We start from the raw sequence: 13176 nt of genomic DNA on the forward strand, positions 1-13176 counted from the left end.
TCAGACAGATTGAAATGTTCACAATGCATTCATTCCTAGAAAACCATCCACAGACCCTCCAGAGATGTGCTTTATTAATATATACATTTCTCAGTCCAAGAGAATCCATTCACATGGTTCAACTATGCAAAGAAATATGAATTGGCCACCGAAATACTTTTGATTAGGGCTTAATAACATAGATGATCATGCTTGATTTTTGTTGGTGGTGGTGGTGGTGGTTGTGGGGCTTGAACTCTGAGCCTGGACGCTGTCCCTGAGCTCTTTAGTTCAAGGCTAGCTCTCTACCACTTGGGCCACAGCGCCACTTCTGGTTTTCTGGTGGTTAATTGGACATAAGAGTCTCACGGACTTTAGTGTGGGGGCTGGCTTTGAGTCTCAGCTTCCTGAGTAGCTAGGATGAAAGGTGTAGCCACTGGTGCCCAGTTTGTGCTTGATTTTAAGTGACATGAAAGTTTCTGAAAAACATGACCTCTATTATTTCATTATCTTTAGTATGTATCCTTCATATTATGTATAATTCTCATTTTGTATCATATACCTGTATCTATAGCATCTATGTTTGTCCATCAATCTATCTAATCTATCTAGTCTACCTTATCTATCTATCTACCTAGCATCTCTTTACACACATTCATGTGACTACTGAACCCTTGTCTTGCTCTCTCTTACAAACAAATGTTGCTGTGAGCATTGGTTTACAAATATCTGTTCTAGTCTGTGCTCTCAAATGCTCCTGGGAATAAACTTAGACTTGCTAGATCCTGAGGCAATTCTATTTTTCATCTTTCAGGAGCCATCACTGTTTTCCATCATGACATAATTTTGTATTACCACCAGCAATGCATGCGAGTTCAAACTTCTTCACAACCTCTCTGACACTTTCTTTTTTTTTTCTAAAATCCAAATGATAGCTATCTATTAATGGGTGTGAAATAATATTTCATGATGGCTTTGATTTTCATTAACATGGTTAGTGAGATTGAGCATCTTTTTATGTGCCTATCAGTCATTCACATACCATGTTTGGAGAAATTTCTATTCAATTTCTTTGCTTTTTGTATGTATGAGTGTGTGTCTGTGTGCGTGTGTGTGTGTGTGTGTGTGTGTGTGTGTGTGTGTGTGTGTTGGTACTGAGGCATGAACTAATCCCTTAGTCAGCTTCTTCACTCAAGTTTGGAGCTCTGTCACTTGAGCCACAGCTCCATTTCTGGCCTTTTGTTGATTAATTGGAGATAAGGATCACATAGCCTTTCCTGCCTGGGTTGGCCTTAAATTGTGATTCAGATCTCAGCCTCCTGAGTAACTAGGATTACATGTGTGAGCCACCAGCACCCAGCTTCTTTATACATTTTAAGATAAGGTTTGTTTTGTTTTTGTCATCATCATCTTCAAGTTGTTCCTTTGACTTCTGAGTTTATGTTTTCTTCCGATTAATTTTCTGATGACTCTGAAAACATTAGCAAACAAATGCGAAGAAGAAATGTTAATAGAAAGTAGTATTCCATTTCAGTAGAAAGAATCAGTACAGCTGGTCTCCATAAGCAAGGCAGTTTCAGAGTGCCTGAACAGATGGTGTTGAGAGAATGAGCTCCGAGGATGGAATTACAACAAATTCCATTCAATTAAAAGCCCCACTTAGCATAAGCCTTCAACAGTTGCTGCCCTCTCCAAAGCTCATCTGTAGTAGACATCACTCTTCAGCACTTTTTTATTGGTAGTATGTTTGGATCTCACATGAGATTTTTCTACAGAAGGCTCCACTGGAATTTTAGGTTAGAAGATAGAGAGACAAAGGGTATTTTCATCTCCAACAGAAAGGCACAGAGGAAGTTGGTGGGTTGTTAACAAACAAAAAAGATTTGCTAATAAGACGTGTGCCTGAATTCCTTTATAAGAATCAGCACCATATCCTAAAGCTATTTTGCTGGAGATTGCAATATATATTAATTTTAGTGAAAATTTTCTATTTTATGTTATTTTTTAAAAGTTACTGTTGCCAGATTTTTCTAAAAATTAGTAAGTGTTCTTATCAGAACAAATTTATGACTGCTTAGGCAATTCAGTAGTATTGTGTGAAAATGTCTCATTCCATAAAGTCTAAGCAAGTGATTTTAGAAACCAGGAATTTTTTCCCCTTTATTCAAATCATAGAATGTTCTCTGTAGAAAAGCTAATGAGGAAGACATCAAGGGATTCGAAATGATGCAGAGGAATGCAAATAAACCCATCAGTCTATGTCACCTCCTGAATATTCATTATTGGAACACTCATCTCGCTTCAAGATCATCATATGTCGAATTCAAATCCATCACACTTGAGGTGTTTGCAATCTTTCCCTATCAGCCATCAAAGTCCAGTCCCAAACTCAATTACACAGAAGGCAAGTTCTTAGCTTCATTAGTCACCATAATCCAGCAAAACTGAACTTCTTTAAATCTTGCTTTTATTTCTACCTTTCCTGGGTAAAATAATTTTTGTAGAGTCTTTGTTTTTCTTCCATCAACTCTTAAAATTTTGGCTTCTTATGGATCAAGAAGATATGGTAGAGTGTCTACCATGCATGAAGACCTGGGTTCGATTCCTCAGTACCACCTATGTAGAAAAGCTGGAAGTGGTGCTGTGGCTCAAGTGGCAGAGTGCTAGCTTTGAGGAAAAAGCTTAAGGACAGAGTTCAGTCCCAATGACTGGCAAAACAAACAAACAAACAAATAAAACCCAAGATATGGCCTCATCATATATGGCCATATGTACATGGTTTTTGAGTTATTGTGATCCTCTGCTAGGAGAATCCTATACATGCACTAGTGTTGGGGCCTAGCCTCCATCCCTGAAGCCTGATTCTGGCTCAGCTGCAATTAAAGGGCTTTGTCTAGGCATTCGGTCTTTTGCATACCTCTCCTAAGGCATCTCTGTGTACGTGACTCGATTGAACCCCCCGCAGTTTCGCGGGTCTCTCAGCAGCTCAAGTCTCCCGCGCTTTCCTGCACCTGTCCTGCCCACTACCTGAAAGCCCCACCCAGACCCTTAGTGGTAGCACAGAGGCCCTCTTCCTATTGGCTAGCTTCCCAGTGCCCACCTTCTCCTACCCTAACAGTATATAACTAATTGTCTGACGCAATAAAGAGGAGAGCATCAGAGAGCATCAGAGATCAGCAGAGATCAGCAGAGAGATCTGATGCGCTTTCATGGTTAACACTGCTTCTGACTCAGCGTGGTTTTTTCTTCCCCGGTGATTGGGGGAGGGCTGGGTCTTCGACACTTACCATCTCGCTCGGCTCCCGGGGGACTACAGGCTGGCCCTGTGTGTCCCTCCCCGTTCCTGTGTTGCTGCCCCGGAGAGGAGAGGAGCAACACACTAGTTATTAAAAATGAGGGAAAACATGGAGCCTATGTTTCTTTGGGTCTGGCTTACTTGCCTTAATATGATTTATTCCAAGTCTATTTCCTTGCAAATGGGGCGATGTCATTCTTTCTGGTGGCAACACAGAATTCCGTTATGTGGTATCTAGACTCTCATCAGCACGCCCAGGGCTGTCAACAGACAGAATGGCCTCTTCCCTGGTCCGTGGGTCACATGATCATGATGACCGTGCCTACAGACAGACTCAAAGACATGAGGCAAACTTTGTGAGTAAGCCTGCTGCTTTTCTGAGTGGTTCTCCTTGTTTAAATCAGATGATTAGATACTCAGTATTCTTTCATATCCACAGCAAAATCCAAGACCCCGCTTTTGTGGAAGTGATTGCTCTCATGCTCCATCTTTGTGCTGGTGCTGGGGCTTGAACCCAGAGCTTTGGTGCTGTCCCTTAGCTTGTTTTGCTCAAAGCTGGCACTGTACTACTTGAGTTACAAATCTATTTCTGGATTTTTGAGGATTAATTGGAGGTAAGCGTCTCATGGAATTTCCTGTTTGGGATGGCTTTGAACCAGGATAGTCAGATTTCAGCCTCTTGAGTAGCTAGAATTACAGATGTATATTCATCATACTGTTTTAGAATTAAAATAATTCACATCTACCAAGATGTTATCAATATATCATCTCTCTACCTATGTTTTTAAAATTATGTATGTATATCTATATCTAAATCTACATCCTATTACTGAGATTTGAACTCAGGGCCTTGCTAGGTAGATATCCCACTACTTGAGCTACTTCCATGACCATGTTTCCTTTAGTTACTTTTCAGAAAGAGTGCTTTCTTTTCCCCCTGGGGCTGGACCATGATTTTTCTAAGCTTCCTTTATAGCTACTATCATGTAAATGTTCTGCTATGCCAAACTCTTCGGTTATGATGGGGACTTGATAACTTTTTGTCTGAGCTGGCCTCAAGTTCTGATGCTCCTGATTTCCATCTTGTAAGTAGCTGCAATTACAGGCATGAGCCACTGAGTGCAGCTGTCCTACACTTTCTTTTTTTTGATGGATTGTGGAACTTGAACTCTGGGACTGGGCGCTGTCCCTGAACTCTTCAGCTCAAGGCTATCACCTACCCCTTGAGCCACAGCATTACTTCCAGTTTACTGGTGGTTAATTAGAGATAAGAGTCTCACAGCCTTTTGTGCCAGGGCTGGCTTTGAACCATGATCCTCAGATCTTAGCCTCTTGAGTTGCTAGACTTACAGGTGTGAGCCACTGGTTCCCAGCCTATACTTTAGACTTTAAGTAAAACTTGTTCTAGAATAGAGCAGCATGGGAGAGAGGACTTAGATCTATCACCTTTTTAAAGAAGTCAGTACTCATGTCCAAGTACCAGTAATAGCCATGCTAATTTTCCCTTTGAAACTTGTTGTCCATGTAACTTGAGAGAGAAAAATGAGTTGATTATTGAATTCTTGACCCTTCTTCCAGCTCCTGTCCCTTTCTGCATCATATTTTTTAGTCCATTGTGTTAAAAATTTCAAATTACAATTCTAAATAGAGAAGGAAGGAAGTGAACAGGTTCTCTACTATTCCAAACATGCATGCAACACTCACCTCGAATTCTGCCTGCTGAAAATAGCGTGAAATTGCCATAATGGCATCATTACCATTTTTCTTCTCTTCATTCAAAATTCTAGAAAAAATAGGCATATTTTTTTCCGCAAATTACTGTGGACGTCACATACTGTGGTTTTCAGGACGTTCACACATTTTATCTTTTGTTTCTACCAATCATCCTGGGAGGCCCAGAAGCCCCGTGAGAACATCTAATTTCTAAGAACATGGTAAGCAGTACCTCCATGCAGTCCCCTCCTTACTTTGGGGTGCTGACTGCATCAAAGAGATGAAAAGAGACTCTGCCCTATCTCTCCAGAGGTGGAGGGTGCTGGGGTCTGTCGGGGGAGGGGAGGAAGAGGGAGAGTTTCGGTGAGGACCAGAGCAGAACAGGTGCAGTGGGGAAACTATTTCTGCACCTAGTTCTTTCCCCTTTGCTTCAGAGCAAGAAACTAGCAGTGCCAGCCATGGTCTGATCTGGGAAGCAAGGACAAGTACAGTGGTACACACCTGTAATGCCAGCTATTCATAAGTGGAGTCAGGCAGTCTTGGGTATCTATCTCAAATAGCACAAACCATCGGGAAAGGGGTCTGGCTACTGAGATCCACTGCTCCACATGGCACAGAATCATTTATGAAAGCCTAAATAACCAATGGCACGATAACAACACAGACCCAAGGGACAGTCTAGGACTACAACTTACACCCTAAGAATAGGATACCATTGGCATACTACAGTTGAAAATGAGAAACCTGCTAAAATTCCATTTGTTGAGGCTAGTGACACGATTAACAGTTGATAACATTTAGACGGGTGAGAAATGCATAGTTATTGATTTTATAAGTTAGAGCTAAAAACTAGACATTAAGAATATGAACTGCCAGGCACTGGTGGCTCCCACCTGTGGTGGCCATTGTGAGTGTGAGAGCTGAGAACCGCTGTTCAAAACCGTCTTGGAGAGGAGAGTCCCTAAAACTCCTATCTTCAATTAATCACCAAGAAGCTGGAACATGGCTCAAGTGGCAGAGTGCTATGCTTGAGCAAAAGATTCTCAGGGACCAGTGCCCAGGCCTTCACTTTAGGATCCAGAAGCAGCAAACACACACACACACACACACACACACACACACACACACACACACACACACACACACCACACGAGCATAGACTTTAAACTAGAACTGGTGACTCACATCTGTAGTCCTAGCAATTCAAGGAGCTGAAACCTAGGGAATTAAGACTTGCAGCCAACGTAGAAAAATCCACAGGACTCTTATCTTCAATTAACTCTCCAAATGCTGGACTGGAAGCATGACACAAGTGGTAGGGTACCAACTGTGAACAAGAAAGCTAAGTGAGAGTTTGAAGCTCTGAGTTCAATCTATGTTACTAGTGTAAACATATATTTGTACACACATGCACACACACACACACAGAGGATTTTATAACTCTAAAACGAGGTAAGAGAAAGTAATGGAGTAGAGGGTAAATGTGATAAAAATACATTTTATACTTATATGAAAATAGAGAAACAGCTCAGTACATGGCTTTTTGTCCTTTCCTTTCACACCGTTACCCCCTTAGAATTTAAGATTCCCTGCCAGTAAAAGTCCAAGGGCAAAGACCATGGCTCTCAGCTTCCTGCTCCTGTGGGAACTTCTGGGATGGCACAGGAAAAGTACTCACAATAGGATACACCATATTTCTTCCCAATCTCCTAGAGGCCACAGATTATAAGACAGAGAGAGGGGGCTGCAGCAAAAAGTGTGGGGAGCCTGTAGGAAGGAGAAAAGCTACGAAGAGGGGAAGCAGAGAGCACAGAACTCAAGTCCCCTGTGTTCAGAATTATCCTAATCATCTCCCATCAGAGAGCTTCCAGAGCAAAGTGGATTTCCTGTGTTGAAGCAAAGTGGATTTCATGTGTTAAATCAAAGCCTTGGTGTAAAAAGAAAACAAATTTTTTTCAGGAAGGTTGTGAAGAATCACTTTTTAAAATACTTTTGCAAAATCTCAAGTTCATATAGTTTATAATCTTGGTAATGTATTGTGTATTGGTTTAGCAAGCAGAAAGTATTTGAACCTTGTTCCTTATATCTAGGTAATTTTGACATTGATGTGGCTTTCTAGGAGATGTTTTTCTTTTTTTAGAATGAAAATGAATGTGGGGTGGAACTCACCATAAAGATGATTAAAATAAGCCGGGTATGGTGGCTCATGCCTATAATCCTAACTACTCAAGAGGTTGAGATCTGAGAATCAAGGTTCAAAGACAGCCCTGGCACAAAAGTCTGTGAGACCTTTATCTCCAATTAACCTCTAGAAAATGGGAAGTAGTGCTTGGCTCAAGGGTAGGATGGTATCCTTGAGCTGAAGAGCTCAGGGACCACACCGAGGCTGAGATCAAGCCCCATGACCCACACACACACACACAAAAAGAACATTAAAGTTACAAAGCCAGGACGTGTTAAGTGCCAGCGAATCACATCTGGAATCCTATTCAGAAGCAGAGATCTGAGGAACATGGTGCAAAGCCAGTGTGGGCAGATAAATTCATGAGACGCTTATGTCCTATAAACCACTAAAAGAAAAGCTGGAAGGCTGGTAGCCTTGAGTGAAAAAGTTAAGCAAGAATGCAAGGCTCTGAGTTCAAGCCCCAGTACTAGCACAATATCATAATAAGTCAGGAGTAACTGAGTGCATAGAACTTGCCAGACAGACTCAGCTCTTCATGTGTTTTAGTCATTTTTTTGTACTAACTCCTCACAAGCTGGTGTTATTTTCGCTCCACTTTTACTAAGTAAAACCCCACAACTTAGAGCTTCTGTTCAAAACTCTCTAGCCTCACATAATCATCTCTCAAATCTTTCAAGTACTTTGAGCCATCTGGTGGCCACTCATTGTATTGCTTGGTCTGGTCTGAAGGAAAGCAAGTTGCTTCGGGACTACTGGAGCCTGCCAAGGTCAGGTAAGCTGACCTTGCCTCTACACTCATTGTCTTTAAAAATGATCCCCACTGGAAATGTTTGATGGGCCAAAGTCCAGTAAAAGAAGGCCTGAACTTATAATATTTTAAGAAACTGTACCTATTCATGGTTTTCAAGAAGGGATTCACAAGTGGCCAGGAAATTGTCATTCCAGTATAAGCTGTCCTATAGCTTAAATCTTAGATGTCCTTTGGTCATTTTTTAAAAGCGATTGTGTATACTTAGGAACTGTTTGATAGGCAGGTGCTCTAACACCTGAACCACATCTCCAGCCCTAGTTTTGCTGGGCTGTTTCTTTTTTTTTTTTTTTAGATAGGCTAATGCCTGACCCATAATTTATGTACTTTAAGCTTCCCTGTTTTTCTGAGATCTCAGGTGTGCACTCATATGTCCAGCTCCCTCAACCCCCAAAATGATGTAGTTTCATGGTCTTTTCTGCTTGGGCTGTCCTGGAACTGCTATTCTCCCAATCTCAATCCCCCACTAGTGGTGATATGGGGACAAAAGATTCTTGCTCTCTGTTTCAGGGAATGTAAATGGCAGGGAAAAATTAAAAAATAATTAGCTACTTTTTAAGGTTCAAAACAATAAGGCTGAGGGGGAGCCCAGTGGTAGATTACTTGTTTAACATGTACCCCGGATTCTATCTCCAACACCACCAAAAGACAAAACAAATACACAGAATGCAAAGATGGTTCAACTGTCTTTGAAAAATCAACCAATAGAATAGGTTACACTAATAGATGGAAAAGAAAAAAAAAACCTTGATGATAATGGGAATTGATGCATAGATAAATTGAATGAATTGATGAATTGAAAGCATTTGACAAAATTCAATACCCTTCATTATAAAGACCACTCAATAAACTGGGATTAGGAAGAAAACAAAACAAAAGCAAAATTTTAAAACAGAAGAAATTTGACCTAATAAATCTCAGTTTAGGAATCTGTATAAGGATCAATGGCAAAGTTTATTATGACCTTATTTTTAGTGACAAAACAATTGGAATCAACTCATTGGTGGATTTTATTATCTATTCATCCAAAAAGCTGATACCAGGTCCAGATTCAGACTTGTAGTCCTAGCTCCTCAAGAGGTTGAGATCTGAAGTGAGGATCATAGTTCAAAGCCAGCTTAGACAGGAAAGTCCATATGAGTGTTATCTCCAATTAATTGTCAAAAGGCCAGACACTTCCGGCTTAAGTGGTAGAGCATAAGTAGTGAGCAAAAAGGCTCAAAGACAATGGCCAGGCCCTGAGCTTTTTGTTCAAGGCTTGTACAAAGCTTAAGCCATAGCTCCATGTCCAGCTATTGGTGGTTAATTGGAGATAAGGGTCTCATAGACTTTCCTGCCTGGACTGACTTCAAACCACAATTCTCAGATCTCAGCCTCCCAAGTAGCTAGGATTACAGGCATGAGCCACCACTGTCCAGCTTGACTCTTTTTTTAATTTTTAAAGAAAAGTTTATCACATTTCATCATGCTCAAGAACATTATATATCTTTTCATCCATATTTCCACCAGTTGTACTAGTGGGCCTTTGGTGTCTCGGTTAGCTGCCTTTTGGGATTTTTTTTTTTTGGCCAATCCTGGGCCTTAAACTCAGGGCCTGAGCACTGTCCCTGGGCTTTCTCAAGGAGACATAGCACTACTTTTGGCTTTTTCTATGTATGTAATACCAAGGAGTCAATCCCAGGTCTTTGTGCATGCTAGGTAAGCATTATGCCAAACTCCCAGCCCCTGTCCTTTGGGATTTGAATAATACCTTCTTCTTTTGATCCACAGTGCTCATTCAGATGTAGAAGTCTGGCAGTTGTCCAACTTCAAGCTGAGATTGAAAACCTCTCCATTATGTTAAGCTGAATTTTATGCAGTCCTAAAGATTGAGGAAATTGGATACATGCTACAGCACAGATGAACCGTAAGACATAAGACTAAGTGAAATAATGTAAAACCCAAGAGGACAAATTTCTATAGCAATATTCAGAGAAATGAAGACGAGGTGCTGGGTGAAGGAGTCAGACTGACCTTGCTGTATAGCATGTACAATGTTCCAGTTTGGGGTGAGGAAAGCATTTTGGCCCCAAGGGGTTGTAACAATGGTTACCTGACAATGTGAATTGTGAACTATATGCTTAAAAGAACTGAAACAGCAGATTCAGTTTTGACCACAACTTTTTCTAAAAAAGGTATATAGGTATAATATTAATATAAGACAAACTGGTTGCCAGTGGCTCATGCCTGTATCCTAACTACTCAGGAGGCTAAGATCTGAGGATCATGATTCAAAGCCAGCCTGGACAGACAAATGTGAGAAACTCTTATCTCCTATTAACCAACAAAATCCAGAAATAGAGGTATAACTTAAGTTACCTGAAAAAAATCTCAGGGAGAGAATGAGGCCCTCAGTCCAAGCTCCAGTATTGGCACCAAAGTTTTAAAAATCAAACAAATAACAGACTCTCCCTGATGTTCTTTGACCTGCAACTACATCACTTAAGTCTTTGTTTGTTCCCACAGTGTTCTTCCTGGATGTCTCTGCATCCAAGTTTCCTTCTTTAAGTGGGGATACTGGTCTTCTTGTAACTATTATACTTATATTTACAAATAAGATTATGACCTGTGAGGCACCTAAGATTAGGACTTCAACGTATCTTTTCTGGGAGCACAATTCCACTGTAATAAAAGCATTAACCATGAAAGAAAGAATTGGTGCACTGAACATAATAAGAAACAATTGACTCTTAAGAAATACATGAAATAGAAGCTCCACAACCACCTCCCCACCCAATAACCTTTTTCCAGGGTAAAAAAAACCTAAGTCTTAAAAATAATACTTATAATAATGTTACGTAACACAGTACTGCAAAACAAATGTAAAATGTACACTTCTAAATTATATTTGAAATTAATGTCTTATTGAATTTTTAAAAAAATTTTTAAATATTTGTACAAAGTAGTTTTCATTTGATAAAGCATCTCGATCAGTTTTAAAAAAGAAATATAGGAAATATTCAACATAAAGGAAACACAGATTAAAAATGACATGGAGAGTCCATTTGATGCCAGTTAGAATGGCATAATCAAGAAAATGGACAACAGCAAATATTAAATGACGATGGAGGGGAAAGGAAGCTTTATACATTGTAGGTAGGGATGTAAATTAGTCCACCACTATGGAAGCCCGTATGGAGATTCCTCAAGAAACTGCAAACTAGATCCTGCATATCATCCTGCTGTTTTGCTCTTGGGGATTTATCCAAAGGAATGTAAGTCAGCACACAAGCAAGATACCTGTTCACACGAGTGCTACACTGTTTATGAGCAATGATTAAAGAAACCATAGTGTACATATACATGTAATGGACTATGACTTAGTCATAAAGAAGAATGAAGTGATGGTGTTTGCAGGAAAGCAGCTGGAACTAGAGGTGGGAAGTGATTGTATGTGTGGCTTGGAGATAGAGTGCTTGCCTAGCATGCATGAAGCCCTGGGTCTGATTCCTCCATACCATACACTCAGCAAAAGTCAGAAGTGGTGCTGTGGCTCAAGTGGTAGAGCACTAGCCTTGAGAAAGCCCAAGGACAGTGTCCAAACCCTGAGTTGAAGCCCCCAGGACTGGCAAAAAATAATAATCTTATGAGTTTTCCTGCCCAGGCTGGTTTTGAATCACAACCCTCAGATCTCAGCCTCTTAAGTAACTAGAATTGCAGGCATGAGCCACCAGTGTGCAACAGAATCACTCTTTGAAGCCAGCTTGAGAAGAAAAATCTGAGAAATTCTTATCTCCCATTTGCCAGCAAAAAGCCATGAGTAGAGGTATAGCTCAAGTGGTAGAGTACCAGTCTTGAGCAGAAAGGCTAAGCAAGGGCCTGAGTTAATACTTAATACTGATCTTAATACTGGCAGAAAAGGAAGAGAAAGAAGGAAAGAAAGAAAGAAAGAAGAAAAGAAAGGAAGGAAGGGAGGGAGGGAAGGAGGGAGAAAGGGAGGAAAGAAAGGGATGGAGGGAAGGAAGGAGGGAGAGAAAGAAAGCAGGAGAAGGAAAAAGAAAGAAAGAAAAAGAAAGAAGCTAAAGAAAAGAAAAGATGTGAATAAATCAGTAGAAACCTTGGGCTCTACTAGCAGAGATCTGCAATAGAGCAAAACCTTGATACATAAGGCCATATAGTATGAAGCTGATTGAAAGAACCTCCAGGATACTGAAACAAAAGCCATATAACGAATGATTGTTGTCCTTAATGTACTATGTTATCCCTCATCTCCTTTGCTGTCCCTTGGGTATCTCATATTGTTACAGTATCTCACTTTGTTATCTGATATATTGAATTTATTTGTATTTGGTTATCTGAAACATGATAGGGAAGGGGGGAAAACCAATACGGGGAGTGGGTGGTGGGTGGGGGAAGGGTAATGGGTACCAAGACATGTGAAAGGGTATCAATGTATGTGAATTAATGCACCTTCTATCTGGCAAATATCATGTAACCCTTTTATTAATTACAATAAAAAATATATATATAAAAAAAGAAAAGATGTGAATACCCACATCCATTATATACTTGTATGAAAGTTTTATGATGAAAGTCCTTACTTTGTACAATCTAATATATGCTTAAATAAATAAAAACTTCGCTCTTCCTTCTATAAGATGTACAATGAAAGTAAGATTAAAAGCTCTTTTCACGTAGTAATCATAGTATTCTAAAGTGAACTACACAAATACAAGCATGTAACATTTTTGCATGATGTTATTTTATTGAAAAGTAAGGGTCATTTAAAAATTTCAATATAAAAATAGTGAAAATTAACTTTTTAACTGCAATCCCTTTACAAATCACCTTTACAATAAAATAAAATTTAAGTAAATCAAGCTCACAAATAGTGCACGTCAACTTGCATATAAAATGTTATCCACAGCTTAAGCAAATGTATTTTAATTATGATAATTGTCAACAATGCGTGAAAGAATTCTGCCATATGTGGCATATGAGCCGTGCACGTTGGCTCACGCCTGTAATCCTAGCTACTCAGGAGGCTGAGATCTGAGGATCAAGGTTCAAAGCCAGCCTAGGCACAAAAGGACCTAAGACTCTTATCGCCAATTAACCTCTAGAAAACAGGAAGTGGGGCTTGGCTCAAGGGTAATGTTGTAGCCTTGAGCTGAAGAGCTCAGGGACAGCCCCCAGGCTGAGTTCAAGCCCCATGAC

The sequence above is a fragment of the Megascapheus bottae genome, chromosome 1 (assembly GCF_031878675.1).
Source record: "Megascapheus bottae isolate mThoBot1 chromosome 1, mThoBot2.hap1, whole genome shotgun sequence".
Classification (NCBI taxonomy): domain Eukaryota; kingdom Metazoa; phylum Chordata; class Mammalia; order Rodentia; family Geomyidae; genus Megascapheus; species Megascapheus bottae.